The 15,147-nt window shown below is 35.7% G+C and overlaps 1 pseudogene; it reads left to right on the forward strand.

Annotated features, from left to right (window-relative positions):
- The first annotated feature begins 7,397 nt into the window (after positions 1-7,397).
- LOC113097567 (choline transporter-like protein 1) lies at positions 7,398-13,587 on the forward strand (annotated as a pseudogene).
- The last annotated feature ends 1,560 nt before the right edge of the window (positions 13,588-15,147 follow it).

The raw sequence follows: 15,147 nt of genomic DNA on the forward strand, positions 1-15,147 counted from the left end.
GTTTATCATAAATCACAATAAAATTTCTGAGTTCTGTATCAATCTGTGTTGTTGTTTTTTTATTTTTATTTTTTTTATTTTTCATAGGAAGATAACTGACCCTTTACTCTCCTTTTTAATAAATGTGCTTATAAACCAAGAACAAGCTATTTATAGCTGTATTTATAAGCTGCTACTACTGACTATTAATATTGGGACAAGGCTTTATAAAGCATGAACTGACTATTTACTAATGAGTGCAGTTATTATAAAGTGTTACCAATGCATTTACTAATGTTAACAAATTAGACATTATTTTACAGTGTTATAAAATCCTTGAATGACTTATAAGCATTTGTGAAAGTTCTGCTTGCATTACAGCTTAGTGTTCATCTGTGAGCTGAACAGTTTTACTGTTACATCCATGAGATTATGTAAATTAAGATAAATGTCATGTCACAGGATGGAATAGGTCAGTATCAAATGAGATTTAAATTATTATTTGCAGCACAAATAAGTATTTTTAGAATTTTGTTTTTAATTCCTGAAACTGTCAGAAAAGGATAAGGCCTAAGAGATTTCTTAAGCTGTAATGAAAACAGCAATGTTAGCAAAAGCAACAAAAAATAACAATTTAAAATAATTTTTTTTTTCTGGTGATTAAAGAGATGATTAAGTCTCTCTCTCTCTCTCTCTCTTTCTCTCTCTCATTGTGTCTGCCCACTCAGCTCATGCCCATCCCCCAATCACAGACACACACACACACACACACACACACTCAGTCAGCACACATACATTCCTCAAACAGAGGGACAGAGTGAGTTGAGATGTCTGACAGTTTTTTAATTTTTCTTTTAATCATACAGTGTTGTAAAGTCATGAAACTATGCATATGTCCTCAGAATGATTTGATCTCTGTATGATTTTTTTTTTTTAAGTGTTTGGAAGCTGCAATTTAAAAATACAAGACAATTAATGATTCCCTTTTTACTGTCATTTCAAAAAATCACCACAACAAAACCGTTCAAGCTAACCAAAATCCGTTCGCAATTTAAGTTCCTCAATGTTTTTTCAACATGTAGACAAAGTTTGGAGAGTATAGTGAACATTTCCTGTGAGGAGTATGCATTAAATCAGAGCTCAATTTAAATATTCAAATCAAAATAGCCGACTTCCTGATGGTCGTAGCTGATGACTGTGAATTAGAAAGTTGTCCGTCTTGAAAAGAACAATTTATGTACCAAGTTTGGTGTCTGTAGCTAAAACTAACCCCCCCACTTTTGACAAAAGGTGGCGCTATAGAGTGCCTCCTTCACGCCCTTTTAAAAGCTTTTGCCATTGTCTAGCTATCACTAATACTGATATGTGTTTTGAGTTTCATGTAAATCTGAGCTTGTTGTCTGCCTCAAACTCACCATAACAGAACATTCAAGTTTGACACGTTGCCATGGCAACACTATATCAGATATCAATATCCCCACAACAGATTTACATCGGCCATGTTTTCTCATTATTCTGATGAAGTTTTAAGTAAATAGAGTAAAAATAAGATGCTGAATTCAAAGCATTTTGAAAATGACACACTTCCTGCTGCCAGTTGGTGGTGCTATAATGTTGACTCTTAATAGTCACATATATGCGATCGGTATCATACAACGAACAAACCAATGAAGTTTGATCAAATTCAGGAAATGTATGTGGATGTTATTAGACATTTCCTGTTTCTCATTTCTCGCCATAATTTCAACGCCTCGCCACGGGCAAACCGTTCGAGATATCAAAAATCCCCTCGCAATTTTCCATCCCCAATGTCTTGAGATCATGTTCACCGAGTTTGGTGGCAATCAAGTAAAAGACCTATGACAAGTATATCAAATTCCAGAGCATGCTTTTTATAAACAGCCCTAAATAGCTGACTTCCTGTTGGGCGGAGCCTATGACATAGAGTGCGAAAGTTGTTCGGCTCAATGAGATCTATAAGTGTACTGAGTTTCATATAAATACATGAAAGTGTGTGTGAGCTATGGTTTCAAGATTTCTGACGGTGTTCCAGGGGGCGCTGTAGAGCCCCTGTGCCACGCCCAGGTCCCAGTCTCTGTGGCGTCCTGATGGCCGCAGATTCCAATGTGTGTGCCAATTTTCAAGAGTTTTTGAGCATGTTAAGGCCTCCAAAAACCCCCGGAAGGTTTAATAAAAAATAAAAAAAATAATAATAAGAAGAAGAATATAGCTGCAAGCAGCGATGGCGGGCTCAAGCCACCAATGCCATCGCCACCCCGGTGGCATCAGGTAAACTGTGCCCAGCGGGCACATGCATTCACAATATCCCTCTGGCTGTGAGGTTTTAAGGGATACGGTAGTTAAAGGGTTAATCCGAATCATCTAGACTTTAAAATCACATTCACAGAACAATATATATATATAACTTTAGTAACACTCTACAATAAGATTCCATTTATAAACATTATGTTAACATGAACAATATTTATATAACAATCATTCAACATTGTTTTATTGTGATTTTTTTTCCAAGCACATTTTACCAATTCCAAACCATATAAATCTTAATAACTACCATTATTTTTATTTAATCATTTATGAGTGCTATACAATAGTCCAGGAAAGCTGGAAGAGAAAAACAGGTCAAGAAGAACTGACAAAAAGAATTGGAAAATAATTAGGAATTAATATGAAGATTAATTTTTAGTCAATTCTGCAAGACAGACTTTTCAGGAAAGGAAGTGGAATAAAAATGAGCTCCTAAATCTTAATCCCGGATTCTGGAAGATATATTCCTCAAACCATCGAACAAGAGGAGGTGGTGCTGGTCCTTCACGAGTCACTCTAATCTGTTCATAAAGCCTATATATAAAGCCTTAATATATAGTATTTCACAATACTTCATGGTATTCTAATTAAATCATTTTTTGGAATCTTAGATCCCTCAGAGCCTGACACCGAGTAATTCTGGAGACTCCAGGAAAGTGGCAGTTCTGTAAAATGTTGGCGCTGGAGACTAAATGCTCCCTGATAGTTTCACACCTAATTCACTTAACACACACACAAACACACACACACACACACACACACACACTACCCACAGTGACAGAGGGACAGAGTGACATCAGATGTATGATAGTTTTTTAATTTTCTATCATCCATATAGTGTTGTATAGTCATGAAACTATGCATATTTCCTCAGAATGACTTGTCTTCTATGTGTAATTTTTTTTAAGTGTTTAGAAGCTGCACTTAAAAAAAATAAAAGACATTTACTGGTTACTTTTTTACTGTTATTTCAAAAAATCACCACGACAAAACCATTCAAGCTATCCAAAATTAATTTGCATCTGTTTTGTAAGATAAATTCTTTAAACAGTGGTAAAAGAGGATGTGGTGCTGATCCTTCAAGAGTCACTCAAAACGTATCTGTCCATAAAGCTTATAAAGAATTATTCTTAATATACAGTTCACAATACTTCAGCTTGTTATTCTAATTAAGTGAGGGTCATTTTATCAGTAAAATACATAAAATACATATTATTTTTCTTTGAAAGATTTCTATAAATGATTTAAATCATACTTGTTTCTACAATAATAATTTAAAAGTAATCCTATACCTCCATCTGGTGGCCATTATTGGTACTAAGAATTGCAAGCTTCATTTATAAGTTATGATAGTTTTAATTTTATGCTGGCTCTTGAAAATGATAAAGCTATGAAACTTACTGTGCTTCCTTCAAATGATGACTTCTACGTATAAAAAAAAATTATGAAGAGTTTGGAATGAAAAAATTTAAAGACATAGTAAAATAACTATTGTATTTTTTTATGTTACTTTAATAAATCGCTATGGCCACACCATTTAAGCTATCCTAAACCCATTCGAAATTTCACATCTTCAGTATATTGGCTTCATGTTAAAAAAAGTTTGGTGTGAACTACTTGTGTCTTCTTGGAGGAGTATGAATTCATTTACAGGCTGATTTTATCATAAATCCACAATAGAATTTCTGAGTTCTGTATCAATCTGTGTTGTTGTTTGTTTATTTTAATTTTTTTATTTTTCATAGGAAGATAACTGACCCTTTACTCTCCTTTTTAATAAATGTGCTTATAAACCAAGAACAAGCTTTTTATAGCTGTATTTATAAACTGCTTACTACTGACTATTAATATTGGGACAAGGCTTTATAAAGCATGAACTGAATATTTACTTTTTGAGTTTGAAATTATTATTTGCAGCACAAATAAGGTTTTTTAGGATTTTAAAAATCCCTAAAACTGTCAGAAAGGATAAGGCCTATAAGATTTCTATGTGAGTGGCTAAATTTATTTGTTTTTATAACTATAATGCATAAACTATGAAATTATACAAAATGTATAAAAATGAACAACAGTTATTGTTTTCCAATGTTTTTTTATTTATTTATTTAAATTATTTGTTTTATTTACATTTAAAAAAAATTAGCCTACTGCAATCATTCTAAACAGCTTGAATAAAACCTGTTAATATTTATTATAGACCACTGTAACTGTATAATCTAACAAAAAAGTTTATTATGAAAATAAAAGTATGTACACCAGATAAATTGGACGATAAAGAAATTGCTAACAATAGTATAATAGAGCATGTTTTAGGTTTTTAGGCGTTTAGATGCAGAAATGGACAAATCAAATGTAAAATAAAATGTAATTGATTTAATTAAATATAGATTAATTCTTGTTAGAGCAAAATAATAAATAAATAAATACGTACACACATTAAAAAAAGAAGCCAAGATGAATGAGTTTCATTTTTTATATAGATTAAATTGAAGACAGAAGCAGCTGGTATATGCGGTCACTTCATATTCAAATCCAGTAGATCCAGTTCAGATTTATTTCTCAACAGTTTAATTTCATGTGGCTGTTTCATTATAGTCGCCAAGCTATTATGTATTTTAAAATAATCTTGTCCGTTATGTGTTCGTTCGTACGACGAAAGGCAGAAACCTGCAGCTCGAGAGATATATGTTATTCTGCCAGTCGCGCTTTCAAATAGTCTCGCACACTTAAACGAGTCACAAACACCTGCATTTAGCTCTTGTTGTGTTACAATGGGTTTATTGTGTGCATTTGTGGTAATATGTTATTTAAAAAAGCTCTTAAACAAGAATAAATTCGTTTGTTTTGAGCTCGACACTGTACGCGCTGATCGGAGGCGTGATTTCAGATAGGCAGCCACAAATATTTCATTTTCACACAAACAGTTCAAAAACATCTGAATTTAGCTCTTGGTGTGTTCTAATTGGTTTATTGTGTGATATCGCTGTAATAATTTATTTTTAAAAGCTTTAAAACAGGAATAAATTCGTTTTTTTCTGAGCTCTTTACTCCAGACGCTCGTGATCACAGCGGTGATTCATCTCTCCTATTTCTCACGTATCTCTGGCCAGAAATAATTTATCCATGAGCCCTGAACCGGTAATAATCAGATATATTGGTTTAGCTTGTCAGCGTGAATTAAATCTAAGTATTTATTTGTATTTTAACCGATTTAAAATGAAAGTAAAAGTCCGGTAATTGCACCTGTAGGGGCGCAATTTCTCTCAGACAATGGAAGTCTAAGCACATACACTCAAACAGAGGGACAGAGTGATGTGAGATGTCTGACAGTTTTTTAATTTTCTGTTATCCATACAGTGTTGTAAAGTCGTGAAACTATCCATATTTACTCAGAATGACTTTTTTTCTGTATGAAAAAAGGTTTTGAAGTGTTTGGAATTAAAAAATGCAGGACAATTAATAATTCAATTTTTACTGTCATTTAAAAAATCACCACGACAAAACCGTTCAAGCTATCCAAAATCCATTGGCAATTTAAGTTGTTTAAAATGTTTTGGCATCATGTAGACAAAGTTTGGTGAGTATAGTGTTACTCTCCTCTGAGCAGTATGCATTAATTCACAGCTAAATGTAAAAAAAAATCCACATTCAAATCAAAATAGCTGACTTCCTGTTGATCGTAGCTGATGACTGTGAATTAGAAAGTTGTCCGTCTTGAAAAGAACAATTTATGTACCAAGTTTGGTGTCTGTAGCTAAAACTAACCCCCCCACTTTTGACAAAAGGTGGCGCTATAGAGTGCCTCCTTCACGCCCTTGTAAAAGCTTTTGCCATTGTCTAGCTATCACTAATACTGATATGTGTTTTGAGTTTCATGTAAATCTGAGCTTGTTGTCTGCCTCAAACTCACCATAACAGAACATTCAAGTTTGACACGTTGCCATGGCAACACTATATCAGATATCAATATCCCCACAACAGATTTACATCGGCCGTGTTTTGTCATTATTCTGATGAAGTTTTAAGTAAATCGAGTAAAAATAAGATGCTGAATTCAAAGCATTTGGAAAATGACACACTTCCTGCTGCCAGTTGGTGGCGCTATAACGTTGACTCTTAATAGTCACATATATACAATCGGTATCATACAACGAACAAACCCATGAAGTTTGATCAAATTCAGGAAATGTATGTGGATGTTATTAGACATTTCCTGTTTCTCATTTCTCGCCATAAGTTCCACGCCTCGCCACGGGCAAAACCGTTCGAGATATCAAAAATCCCCTCGCAATTTTCATCCTCAATGTCTTGAGATCATGTTCACCGAGTTTCGTGGCGAACGGGTTGAAAACCTCAGAGGAGTATTTCAAATTCCAGAGCATGCTTTTTTTAAACAGCCCTGAATAGCTGACTTCCTGTTGGGCGGAGCCTAGGACATAAAGTGTGAAAGTTGTTCGGCTCAATGAGATCTATAAGTGTACCGAGTTTTCATATAAATATATGCAAGTGTGTGTGAGCTATGGTTCAAGATTTCTGACTGTGTTCCAGGGGGCGCTGTAGAGCCCCTGTGCCACGCCCGGGTCCCAGCCTCTTCGGCGTCCTGATGCCGCAGATTCCAATGTGTGTGCCAATTTTCAAGAGTTTTTGAGCATGTTAAGGCCCCCAAAAACCCCCGGAAGGTTTAATAAAAAATAAAAAAAATAATAATAAGAATAATCCTTAGAAGAACAATAGGGCTCTTCGCCCCTTCGGGCTTGAGCCCTAAATAATCCTTAGAAGAACAATAGGGCTCTTCGCCCCCTTCGGGCTTGAGCCCTAATAATCCTTAGGGGAACAATAGGGCTCTTCGCCCCTTCGGGCTTGAGCCCTAATTATAGTCAAAAGACTAAGACTAAAACTAAATTAAAAATTTCATGTCAAAATTAACACTGCTTTGAGATGTACATTTAAAGGCGCTATAGAAAATAAAGGGTATTATTATTATTATTATTATTATTATTATTATTATTATTATGTGAAGAAACACAGCTGCCTCCTCTGGAGGGTTTCACAGGTGTTGAGTGACAGTTTCTTCAATGGTTCTGTCACAGGTATGTGTTTTTCCTGGACCCCTGTAACATCGACATAGTGAGAAGAAAGATTAAATCTGTGGCTCTGTGCGTCTCGAAGTGTCCAGACACGGAGCTGAAGACTTATGAGGATCTCAGAAAGTTCTCCACAGTTAACGGTGAGCTCAGTGCTGTCACACACGGCTGGAGGTCCTCAAATGTGATTCATGACTAATGGGGTTTTGTTTTTCTGTGTTGTTTTCTCTAGGATCTAATTTGTGTTCCTACGATGTACTACCGGAGTCATATTCCTCTGATGCTAATAAGGCTACAAAATGTCCAAAACTTCCTGTCTATCCAAGGTAGTCCATGTATTTAGTCCATCTGTTTTTGTTAGGGGTCTGTAAGATTTTTTTTAGGAATGTTTTTGAAAGAATTCCTTTCTGCTTATCAAGGCTGTGTATGCAAAAACAAATATATGTAAATTTATTATAAATTAGAATATTATAATTTTGTATGCTTTTAAAATAAATTATAAAATATTAGTTATATTAATAAATATTACTGTTACTATTAAAATATTTCCACAAAAAAAGCCACTGACTAGAAATGGCAAGTTGCAAATCATGATTCACGCCTAAAATAAAAACTTCTGGGAATTTAAACCAAAGACACTCCCATCAATATTTCCACCCAGACATCCAGCAATGAAAACAAAGGTTCAGCTTGATCTTTTATTTGCAGGTTTGATTCATTTCTATTCAGACTAACCTATATTCTGTCTTTTTTTGGGGTTGTTTTTTGTGTAGTGCATCCTTACCAGTGTTTCACCGCTGTATGCCAGTTGACATTCCTGCTACGCCAGGTTTGCCGAGGCCTTCATCTCTTTCGTCAGTGACAACAGCGTGGTGCACCGAGTCATCGCTGGAGTGATGACATCCAAAGATATCATCATGGGCCTGTGTCTGCTCGCTCTCGGTCAGCTCATGACACAGCGCTCTTCTCACCAAAACATCAGATATCATATTTTTTTGCAGTTTACTAGTTTGATTTGAATATATATATATGTCTCTGCTCTGTGCTGCAGTTCTGTCTCTGATCCTGATGGTTGTGATCCGCTACATCTCTGTGGTTCTGGTCTGGATTCTCTCAGCCGTTGTGGTGGTCGGGTCCATTGGTGAGACTTCAGTATTTAATTTAGATCAATGACAGGGCCATGGGCCGCTGTCCCGCTGCAGATGTGTGAGGCAGTGCTGTGTTTGTGGCAGGTGGGACGGGGATCTTGTGGTGGCTGTATGTGGATCACAGTAAATCTGTGAATGGCACTCGACCGGCTCTGGAACTGGAGGTGGCCAAAGACAACCAGACAGCCCTGCTCATCTACGCCATCGCTGCCACGGTCTTCACTGTATGTTTGAAATCACATGCTACTATATAAACTGCCGAATTCGAGTACTGTGCAGATGTGTAATCCTGAATAACGGCGCTCCTCAGGTGATCCTGCTGCTGCTGATGTTCTTCATGAGGAAGCGTGTGGCGCTCACCATCGCTCTGTTTCATGTGGCTGGTAAAGTCTTCACCCATCTGCCTCTGCTGGTCCTGCAGCCCTTCTGGACCTTCCTCACGCTCATGCTCTTCTGGGTTTACTGGATCACCGTGCTCCTCTTCCTCGGATCCGCAGGTCTGTCAGAGCAATCAAATGAAGGTCTGGGGTGGGCCGCATTTCTGGGAGTATATATATATATATGTGTGCTCTTGATTTTGTGTCATATCAGGACACAACTCTGTATAAAGACATGGGTATGACACAGGTATTACAAGGAGAGAGTGACTCATGTCCCCATTTTTCAAAACGCTTATAAATCATACAGAATGAGTTTTTTTGAGAAAGTAAAAATGCAGAAAGTTTCCTGTGAGGGTTAGGGTTAGGTGTAGGGTTGGTGTAGGGCCATAGAATATACAGTTTATTCAGTTACAGTTCACAAAAAAAAAATATATATATATATATATAATTTGTGTTTGTGTGTGTTTGCAATTACAATCAAAAATACTTATAAATAATAATACTGCTTTATTACTGTTTTATACATGTGTATATATATAATGTGTCGGCGTTATAATGAATACATAACATTGATATTGATTGAATATATTTATATATATTTATATTGTTTTTAAATAAATTTTACAATTACATATTACATAACATTTATGTATATTTGCATATTTATTTTTAAATATTATATACTCTTGTTTTTAACCTGTGTGTATACAAACTACCATTTTATATTTTTAAATGTGAATAATCATTCTATAAAAATGTGTTTCATTATATGTGTGTGTGTGTGTGTATATATAATTTTATTTTTATAATATTTTAGAATGGACAGTAAAATGAATTAAACTTACTAACTCTAATGGAAGTTTGCTGAAGTTCACATCTGAAAAGCTATTAATGTCTCATAAACATTCATTATATTGCCCAGCCTCATAGAGAAGGCTGTTGTATTAAATTTCAGTGCTTCTCCAGCTCTGTTTTCCTCACAGGAAGTCCAGTGCAGAATAACCAGACGGGTCTGGTGGAGTTTCGAATGGACGGCCCGCTGCAGTACATGGTGTGGTACCACGCCGTGGGCCTCATCTGGATCAGTGAGTTCATCCTCGCCTGTCAGCAGATGACCATAGCCGGAGCGGTCGTCACTTACTACTTCACCAGGTCAGAGGTCAAAGGTCATTCACTTTCCTCCATCTGTCCATAAAGGACAACAGTCGTGAGTTCTACTCTGTTTCTCTGTCTGATTGTAGAGATAAGTCTCAGATGCCCTTCACGCCCATCGTGACGTCTGCGCTGCGTCTGATGCGCTATCATCTGGGCACCGTGGTCAAAGGAGCCTTCATCATCACTCTAGTGGAGATCCCCCGCCTCATCCTCACCTACATCCACAGTCAGCTCAAAGGAAGAGTCAGTCACCGACAAATAGAAACCTTTTCTAACATTATGAATATCTTTACATGCATTTCGATCAAATGAAAGATTAATTAAAGAGCTGAAACTCTTAAACTTGCGCTTGTTTTGTTGCTGTAGGAAAACGCCTGTGCGCGCTGCATGCTGAAGGCTTGTATCTGCTGTCTGTGGTGTCTAGAAAAGTGTCTCGCTTACCTGAACACGGTGAGTCTAATGGCACAAATATATGAATGAATTTGTGTTCATTTGATGCGTTAATCATGTGGTTTTTCTTCAGAACGCTTATACAGCAACGGCCATCAACAGCACCAGCTTCTGCACATCTGCGCGAGACGCTTTCATCATCCTCGTGGAAAACGCCCTCCGTGTGGCAGCTATCAACAGTGTCGGGGACTTTGTGCTGTTTTTAGGAAAGGTATTTACAGTGTTACTTTAGTAAAGATTTATATACTGTTTATAGTAATTTACCGTATTTTTCGGACTATAAGACACCTGAGTATAAGTCGCATCAGTCTAAAAATACGTCATAATGCGAAAAAAACAAAACATATAAGTCGCACTGGACTATAAGTCGCATTTATTTAGAACCAAGTTAAAACATTACCGTCTCCAGCCGCGAGAGGGCGCTCTATGTCTTCAGTGTAGACTACAGGAGCACTGAGCAGCATAGAGCACCCTCTCGTGGCTGGAGACGGTAATGTTTTCTCTTGGTTCATTTCTCTCGGTTCATGTCAAATTAATTTTGATAAATAAGTCGCACCTGACTATAAGTCGCAGGACCAGCCAAACTATGAAAAAAAGTGCAACTTATAGTCCGGAAAATATGGTTTTAACATTTTTATTTAGCTTTTGTTTAGCATTATTTTTTGTAAATTTCGAAATATTTCAGTTTTGTTAATTTTAGTACTTACAGATATTATTTCAGTTAGTTGGCAAGGCATCAATATAGTATTTTCATGAATAATGGTTTTTTTCCCCCATTCATTTTTTTTTTTTATATCAAAGCATTGTTGTATCATTAAACTTAAATTTCAGTCAACAAAAAACTTTTTAATCCTGAGATATCATTTATGTCCATAGCACAAACGTGGGACAATTTATGTGCTAAAAATCCCTAAGTGATAAGCCTGGTCATTATTGTTAACTAAAACCAACATTTTAATACTTGAAATAAAATATACATAAACAAAAAATAAAAATGTATAAATATATATATATATACTTCAGCTAGTTGTTAAAGCAGTATTACCCATTTTTGTTTAAAGTACCAAAATGACTAAAACAAAATGAACTAATAAATAAAAAAGCATTCTATATAAACTAATAAAATTACAAACTTTACTAAAATTAAACTGAAAAAACAAAATGGAACATTTAAATCTAATTCACAATTTTAAACATGGTTTAATGATGTATTAATGATGATAAAACTGATTCCAGAAGGTCTAACAGTTGTTTCTTGTGTCTGGAGGTGTTGATCGTGTCGTGTACGGCGTTTGCGGGCATCCTTTCACTCAACTATCAGCGTGAATACACCGTCTGGGTGCTGCCGCTCATCATCGTGTGCGTCTTCGCCTTCCTGGTGGCGCACTGCTTCCTCTCCATCTTTGAGATCGTAGTAGACGTCCTCTTCCTCTGCTTCGCCATCGACACCAAGTACAACGACGGCAGCCCGGGCAGAGAGTACTACATGGACAAGACCCTCATGGTGAGCGAGTTACCCTTCATTTCCTCTTGAGTCTTGTGTGGTGGTATGTCACATTAAATATGTTATTGGTGTCAATCTGTGACCATTCATGTAGGAGTTTGTAGAAAACACCAGGAGAGACACGGAGCGGTACAGCAAAGTAGAAGGAGACAGTCGGGAAATGAAATCCATGGTGAGTTTAAAAGAAAACATTTATTTTTTTATTTTTTTTATCAAGTTTCTCATTATTTACTCACCCTCATGTTGTTCCAAACTTGTCTGAGTTTCTACACAAAATATATTTTAAAGAATGTTGACGGTAGCCATTGACTTACACAGTGTGTTTTTTTTTTCTTCCATACTGTGGAAGTCAATGGCTACCGTCAGCATTTTTCAAAATATCATCTTTCGTGCTCAACAGAAGAAAAACCCATATAGGTTAGGTGCAACAATATGATAATTTTTGGGCCAACTATGCTTATTAGACTTTTAGAAGTTGGAGATTCCAGCAAAACAAGCACAGAATTAAATTCAAGTTTCTTTACTCTTGTCGTTTATTATATTTCAGACTGGAGGTACACTGGCTTGATGAAGACCAGCGCTGTATTACATCAACTGACAGGCCTAAAAAGTGCTATTGAGATGCACAACAGCTTCTCTTCAGGGAATTCAGTGTGACAGACATCTGTCATCATGACTGCAGGCCATTTGACATTAGAATAGCTCCAGGGCAGTGAGCTGGGTACATGCACAAAAAAAACAACAACAACACAAGACTGGATGTCTGCATTGCTACAATATCTGCTCCTAAAAAAAAAAAAATTTAACTTGCATGGAAAAGACTTCCGAAGTTGAATATTTGCAAGTTATTTTAAAATAAAAAGGTAGGAGCATAAATATCAGTTTTTATTTGTTTTATTGGGGTAGTCAATTTTATACAGAGGTTATGGACTAGCAATAGCTGCCTTTATTTTGGTTAAAACACACTGTCGTTATCTCCTGCTTTAGTTATCTAACTTCATTTTTTAAGATGCTTTTGTATTTTATCTTATGTCCTTTGATTTTGAAAGATTTTCTTTTGTAACGGATGTGAAATACACTCCTGTCTGCAGAGACTCAGACTATCAATGTTTTTCTATGTAAGCAATATCATTGGATCCTTTCTCCTTGGTTTCAGAGCAGCTGAATGATTCCTTGAGTGTGAATTTATTATTCTACAGTAGTTCCTGCTTCTATTTTCTCTGATGATTTTTTGTACAGCAGTGTGTTACAAGCAAATATAATTTGTTCTCCGCTTCTAAATGAACATCTTAATGATTTTCCTCGTGCCAATAAGCAGAAGTGTGTAATTTATGCATCACAAAAAACACTAAACAGAATTGCAATCTCTTTGTCCGAGAAAAACAAGACTGTGATGGCCTGTTTGTACCAGCAATCAACAAAATTATTTTTGCAATTCCATTTAGTGCAGAAATTACACTTTAGCTTCAATCAATTGCATTTGTGTGTGTGGGTGAAAGGAAAATGTACTTTTAACAACCATCTCTAAACACTCAATAAAACCAAAGAAATGTGAAAAATGTTATTGACTCGTTGTTGTATCACTGTTCATAATGAAAGTGAGCGAAGGCTGAATGAATAAAAACGCAATAGAGATATCCAGAACAAATTACATTTACTGAAGGATTCAATGGGCAGTTTACCAAATTAATTGTAATTTGACAGACGTTTAACAGATTTGAGAAGGCAAGTGAATTTTAAGATGTTTTTTAGTTTAGGTATCATGGGCTGCTCTTTATGACACAAGTGAAAGTGCAGAGGCAGCTTCAGTAATTCACTAGTGCCTTCTTTCACTGGCACTTTCCCATCATGCTCCAGCATCGCAATGACATCTGTGGAAAGATAAACATGAATTATACAGGGAAATGCTTGTATCTCTAAACAGCTTTTAGAGTTTTTTTTTAATAATAATTAAATGAATAACCACTCAAAAAGGAACACTTGCAGAAAATAGACTCACTCTCATGCCATTCTCACTCTCAAGCCAAGGTGTAGAGGGATTGTCCTTAGGAATGGATTTGGAGAAATTCGCCCTGAAAACATGGAATTAGTTTGATTCTTTCGTGAAACTAACATCATACTCTGTCTAAAGTGCTTTTCTAAACTCAGCATGCACCTATCACATACCTGCTAGTGTAATATGTATAATAATATAACTAGAGCAGAATGTGTTGCAGATGAAAACAAAACACGGAGCTAAACATGACGCACGATCTTCTTCATGGACGTCAACTAACAACAGAAGCGCAAGGACTGCCACCTAGCGGTCAAATACAGCACTGGCCTCACACTAGAGGGGTGGGCGTATTTTTATAAACTACATCAAATATAATATTGTTTGTGTCTTACAGTGTTAACAATATTTTACTGTAGCATGTTACATTCAGGGTAAGGCATAGGCCTCCACTTCATTTTCTAACAAATGACAAAATATTATCCTGCCAATGGCAAAAACTGAATGATGCTGAAATCCTTTTTAAAAGTTGTTTTAATTGAACATCTTTTCTACAATGAATGAATAATCTATGGAATAATATTTTAATTAGGCCTACATTAAAATATACACAAATGCAGATTTTTTTTTTAAGGTTGCTTCAGGTTTTGTGACTCAATCACAAACTCTCAAATTGATATATGTTGATAAATATCATTACATGTCGATCAACCTTATATGTTGATTATTTGTAAGCAGTTTTTAAATTATAGGCTATTTATATAAATATTTCTTTATTTTCTCCTCTGCTTGTTTTCTTTGTGTTTGGCAATGATAACTGATTGTTATTTAAAGAGGTTTAACCGAGATTTAATAAGAAATGATGCCATGTGGCAGTGTAACTGTACAATTAGCCTACAGTTAGATAATGAATTAAATTACTTGGAAGGAACCGTTTATCCCGGTTATTATGAATAATACATGTAGATGATTATTGTAAGCCTGTTACTGTTGCCACCGTTTTATGAAAGCAATAAACCACTCGAAGTCATGCATGACAGTGATTTTACTATGAATCAACTTCTTGTAAAATCACTGTAACTCGTGCAGCTTTATTGATATATATTTTTATTACCATATTTAGCAT

The sequence above is a fragment of the Carassius auratus genome, unplaced genomic scaffold, assembly GCF_003368295.1.
Source record: "Carassius auratus strain Wakin unplaced genomic scaffold, ASM336829v1 scaf_tig00216332, whole genome shotgun sequence".
Taxonomy (NCBI): Eukaryota; Metazoa; Chordata; class Actinopteri; order Cypriniformes; family Cyprinidae; genus Carassius; species Carassius auratus.